A 6,401-nucleotide genomic window follows, 5' to 3' on the forward strand; every position below is an offset into this window, starting at 1 on the left:
AGCACGATGTTTGACGAATTCGGCACGAATGCTTCCGAAAGTGCTTGGACGAAGGCACAACTGTTGTCGACTATTACCGAGTCCATACGAGGCCGCTTTCGTGTTTGTTTTAGAAACTGTGATAAAGTTAACGGAGAAATAATGTAAAATGTCGTGTACTTCTTAACGTTATGTGTCTTGCGTTTATTTGTGACAAACTGTATTAGTTGTTTAAACCAAAATAATCGTAGCCTACAGATTCTCGCGCATATGTTCCTCAGAGCCGTTGCTAAGCGACAAGATGGTTCCCGTTAAAATTGATGTATTCACCTTGGCGATTGGTGTAAAGTATTTATTTTGGCACATTAATGCATATGTTATTGAATATGGGAAGCTTTTTTTATTATTCTGCCTGTTTAAAAGATTTCTTTGTCCTGAGGAATATCTCTTCAATTTGTTTAACAAAAGCTTTTACTCATTCTGGTAATAGTAATAATTAATATGCATATATAGCCCAATGAGTTTATAACCCAAACCTACATAACTGCATGCCTTTTTTTCTAAATATTTGAATGTACAATAACAAATGATCTGTTAATCTAAAGCAATGGTTTTAATGTTTATTACAATGAAGTTTATTACAAGTAAAATGTTTGTTTTTGGTTTTACCTGAATAGTCTCTCACACCAGTATAGCTGAAGGTAAAACATTTGGAAAAGGAAAATGGCCGGTGAACTTCCTGACTACATGATTGAGATGTATCGGCCATTCACCGATACCACACGTTTCAGCCAAAGGCGACCACCCATCCACCCCATCGAAGATGATTCTGTCTGGTATATCGATGAGCCTGAAAAGAAATACATCAACATTCATTCTTGTGTGAGAAGTGGAGATAAAGAATCTCTCAGCCTGGCATTCATCAGAAATGTGCCTGTTGATGTCAAAGATGAATTTTCTAACACGCCTCTCATGACAGCCTGCAGCAGTGGCAACTACCAAATTGCTAAATTCCTCATAGAACTGGGGTAATAAAGCTTTAAAAAATAAATACATTAGTTTTGTTCACAAATCTATACATATTTTTGCATTCTGGCTTTTGGCTTCTGTCTCTTATAGAGCCAATGTCAAAGCGGCTGACCAGTTTAACCAGACACCTCTCCACTATGCTTGCCATGAAGGACACGTAGACATTATCCGCATGTTGGTGGAATCTGGAGCGACGGTGGATTCTGTATCAACGATTGGGGAAACTCCACTCATGAGAGCTATTAAAATCTGTAGCTTCAGCTGTGTGGAGTATCTTATCAGATCTGGAGCCAATGTAATGGCACAAAACAAGCAAGGTACTGTTAAGTTTTTGTTATTGGTTTAGAAATGTTACATTTACATGATAAAAAACACTTCTAAGTAATAAAAACCCACAACCTTGTGGTTACAGAGCAAAATTGTTTGGACATTGCCAGAAATTATGGTTGTGGTATAATCATTGACGTGATCAGTGCCAAGTATGACAGTCTTTCAAGAATCAAAAACAATAAGAATGTTTCAAAACCAGCATCTTTAAAACAAAAGGTAAAACACTTTTTAAAAAATATAAGTTTAGGTGCATCTGTGATGTTTAATGAATGGTTTTTTTCTCCAATAGTTGAATATTCAAGTACCAGCACCATCAGTTTCAACTTCTGCAAAACAGGGAGTGAAAAACAACATCAATAAAAAGGTTTCAAAACCAGCACCTTCGGAAAAAAAGAAGGTAAAGCAATTATTAAAATGTACTTCTTCAAGTATTTACGTACATCTGTGATAATAAATAAAAACAAATTGTTTTCAGCAGTTGAATATTCAAGTACCAGCATCATCAGTTTCAGCTGCTGCAAAACAGGGAGTGAAAAAGAACATCAATAAAAAGGTTTCAAAACCAGCATCTTCGGAAAAAAAGAAGGTAAAGCAATTATTAAAATGTACTTCGTTAAAGTATTTACGTACATCTGTGAAAATGAATAAATATTTTTTTGTTTTCAGCTGTTGAATATTCAAGTACCAGCATCATCAGTTTCAGCTGCTGCAAAACAGGGAGTGAAAAACAACATCAATAAAGAGGTTTCAAAACCAGCATCTTCGGAAAAAAAGAAGGTAAAGCAATTATTAAAATGTACTTCGTCCAGTATTTACGTACATCTGTGAAAATGAATGAATATTTTTTTGTTTTCAGCAGTTGAATATGCAAGTGCCAGCGTCATCAGTTTCAGCTGCTGCAAAACAGGGAGTGAAAAACAACATCAATAAAGAGGTTTCAAAACCAGCATCTTCGGAAAAAAAGAAGGTAAAGCAATTATTAAAATGTACTTCGTCCAGTATTTACGTACATCTGTGAAAATGAATGAATATTTTTTTGTTTTCAGCAGTTGAATATGCAAGTGCCAGCGTCATCAGTTTCAGCTGCTGCAAAACAGGGAGTGAAAAACAACATCAATAAAGAGGTTTCAAAACCAGCATCTTCGGAAAAAAAGAAGGTAAAACAATTATTAAAATGTACTTCGTTCAGTATTTCCTTACATCTGTGATTATTAATTTAAAAAAAATGTTTTCAGCAGTTGAATATGCAAGTGCCAGCACCATCAGTTTCAGCTGCTGCAAAACAGGACCTGAGAGACAACATCATAGTCAAGAACCCAAAGTTCACTATGAGACATGCAACCAAAAAGGACATTAGCTTTGTCCCCAAAACCGTGAGACAACAAAACAAGACAGACAGATTTGAATTGAATTGATTCATTATGTGTTTTTTATATTATATTCTCTGCATTGTAGAGGTGGGGAAAGCGGCTCACCAATACTTCACAACACATTTGAAGAAAGAGAGCACTTTTCCAAGAAGAATTACTCTCAAGTACCTCATTCCCTTTAAAAAGCACATCACAGAGCCATATGACATGGAAGACAAAAGACCAATAAATGAAATCTGTCAGCACAATGGCATAAACTCACTCAGACCTTGTTTTAATTTCTGGAAAATTAGCCAGAACCAATAATGAAAGGTAAGTAAGGATGAAACCTCTTCATTTTTCTTACATTGGATAAAAATAACCTTTTACAGTAAGTCATTGAGAAGCACAGTGGTCACCTTAATGTGTTGTCATTTGGAGTACGGCTATACTTGCCCCTTACTGAGAGCACCACCTGCTATATAAACCATTGTCCTTTACACGTCTCCAGATAGATTTGGCTTTAAATCCAATCCCACTGAACACAGGAAAATGAGATGAACAGCATCATTTTTCAAAAGTCACATTTTAATCAGGCGTATGTAAATGTGACGTTTTTATTTTCATGTATTTATGCACAGGCCTGTTTTAATCGTTTGACCAGTAGGGGTCAGTCTCTTTAAATCTATCATTTTAAATTGAAACCCCAACGTCTGGGTTGGAAGTAAACATAGATAAAGAATAGTCTGCTTATGTATTTGAAGAATAACAATTAAGTGTCTGGATGTGTTACAGGCAAGAAGGACAATATACGGAATGAGTTAGTAAATCAATGTCTGTGTGTCAAAGTGTGAGTTTATTCGCTCAGGGGCAATTTAGCTAAGCATGGTCCTAAAAGGATATTAAATGTCTGTTGGGCCTCAGATGTGAAAGTTGTGTGCTAAAAACAGAATCAGGTTTAGCAGTTCCAATGTTTTTATCGAAACCGAGAGCTTTTAAATAATAATGTGTTTCTGTTACAAGCTTGATTATTGAAACTTTATCTGACATATGACATAATGAGCAGCCACTTAGAAACACGGTAAAAGACTCAGACCTTTGCAAGTTCATGTCCACATAAACAGTGACAACAAAACATTGCAAATTTTTCAAGAGCAAACACGACTCAAATTTGCATCAGATAGTGTGCATCGCTGACCCTCATTGTCTCATAATTTTGTAAATTGTGGAGACCCAAATAGAAAATTCAGAGCAACTGCAGACAGACAAGCACCGATTCAGCATTATGAAGTGAGAGGAGAGGCTGGAAATTCTATCTGTCTTTTCATACTGTGAAAGAGGATATGATGATAAATAAGGTTAAGCTTGACTTAAATGTTGTCAATAAATCTAATGCAGAGACAAAAGCAGGACAATCGATGAGCTAAACAACAAATTGGCTACAATGTACATTACACACCTGGTTTGTTTAATAAGCGCAAGGCCTTAAAAAATTAAGGACTGAAAATCGGCACCGCGATACAGGGGTTAATTCCTTTGATGATCTAGCACTCGCAGTCTCAATGACCTCAGCTCCTAATCTTCAGCTCCAAAGGAAAAGAAGGGCAAGAGAGATGTACTGCTAATGAACAGGGAGGAATATGCTCAGGAGGAGAGGGTGATGTAGGTTAATCATAAAAATGTGAAATAAGATAAAAGTCCACAAACTCAAACTATTGGTTGAGAAAATGTTGCTGCTCTGAAGCATTTGAGTTTTAACACTGTATATTAGGATTTACAGAGTTTTAAATTTGTTTAAGACGACGTTTAATGTAATCAGTTTCTATAAAATTTCGGCCATTATATTTTTTACTAGAATGTGATGTATTTCGCACATATTTTGAGTATATTGTTCTGTTCATGATGGCTTGGTGTCTTATACCTTATACCTTATTGCTTAAAGGAGTGGTTCACTTCAAAATGTACCCCCAATTCACTTCCTTTGATGCCATAGTTCAATTCAAAACAACATTTTAAGAGACCACCCTAATTAATGCTTTAGTAATTTTTAAGTAATTTAAGTAATGCTTTACCTATTTATCAATTTCAAGTAACCGTTTTAGGTAAATTAATCATTTTGGTTCACCAAAAAATAAAAATGTTGTCATCATTTACTTTCCCTTGAGTTGTTCCAAATCTGTATACATTTTGATTACAGAATGCCTGTAACCAAACAGTTCAAACAGCCACTACTGACTACCATATAGGACAAAGAACAACAGAAGTCAAAAGTGCCCCAGAACTGTTTACTTTCATACATTCTTTAAAATATCTTCTATTGTGTTCAAAAGAACTGTATTATCCAAATGTTCCTACTTTGGTGGTCCATGGTGGCCCAGAACTGTTTGGTTATAAGCATTCTTCCAAATATATTTCTCTGTGTTCATCAGAACACAGAAATTATACAGATTTGCAGCAAATTGAGGGTGAGTAAAGGAAGATATAATTTTAAATTTTTGGATGAACCTTTAACAATCCTATCTGACCTTGTGAAAATGTCTTAAAAGGTATGCCTTTGAAACATCGATTTTTGAAGTACTACTTGTTCTATGCTGTAATTTGATGGATAATAGATGGATAGGAATTGTTAAGATGTGAACATTATATTTATGAACATGGACCTTTTATTTTTTCAAATGAGTTTCTACTGTGTAATTATCTACATCTGCAACGGTGTGATTAAGCCTACACAAAGATGGAATATTGCTTTAGCTGTATATTCACAGTTCAGTATGCAATCATAGATGGTAGGAAAAGGATCAGTTTAATTTCATATTTCCCACCTTTTTCCTGACCTTGAGCCACAAACGATATGGGCATGTTTTGACATGTTGTGGGGGTGGGTTCTGGCAATGCAAATTGACAGAAAATGGTGAAGAGGCTCTGGCTAAAATAAAGTAGCTTAAAATGGTAACAGGTTGGGACCTGTAAATGTGTGCTGATGTCAAAGAATCCGGGATTTATCAGCTCTTGTGCTACAGAAAGATCTGCTCGGAATGTAAATCAAATCCTACCAGAAAACGAAATTAAGTCTTAATCTTTATTAAATATAATCAATGTTTCATTTTGCCTAGCAGAGGTGTAACGTACAAGTGTAAATCAATAGAATAACAAGGATTTCTTATTTGTGAGCTTTGCCGTAACTAACATTACTGTCTAATTTGTATGTGTTGAGTCAATATCTGCACTTTCAAACAGTGATTTTCTCTTCAGTTGTCCAAGGGCATGTGTACTGCATTTAGCATGATTCATTGTTCAATGCATATTTAAGTAGGTTGCTTATTACAGTTGAAAGGATCTTTGCCTCCTCACCGGACAGTATTTTATCGCGTAGGAGTTGTCTTGACCTTCATCTGCCCTCTTGTGTTTTGTTATCTTGTTTAACATGCTTTAACATGCACAATTCTATTCCAAAAGCAGACATAAAAACAATGAGCTTCATCTTTTAGGTTCTAAGTCCAAAAGCATTTAAGTAGTCATATAAGTGCTATTGATCTCTTTTATCCAGTGTCTGAGTTTCTGTAGCTAAAGTGCTCTTATCTGATTTTGCTTCTATTAGGAGATCATGGAGTAGTGCTTGAGGCAAGAAAACAAACAAGTGATACAGTGGAGGATATTTCTTAATCACAACTAGGGCATTTGTTTCAAAACTCATCAGTTTTGTATTTATAGTAA

This window comes from Barbatula barbatula (genome assembly GCF_947034865.1).
Source record: "Barbatula barbatula genome assembly, chromosome: 6".
In the NCBI taxonomy this organism is placed as follows: Eukaryota; Metazoa; Chordata; class Actinopteri; order Cypriniformes; family Nemacheilidae; genus Barbatula; species Barbatula barbatula.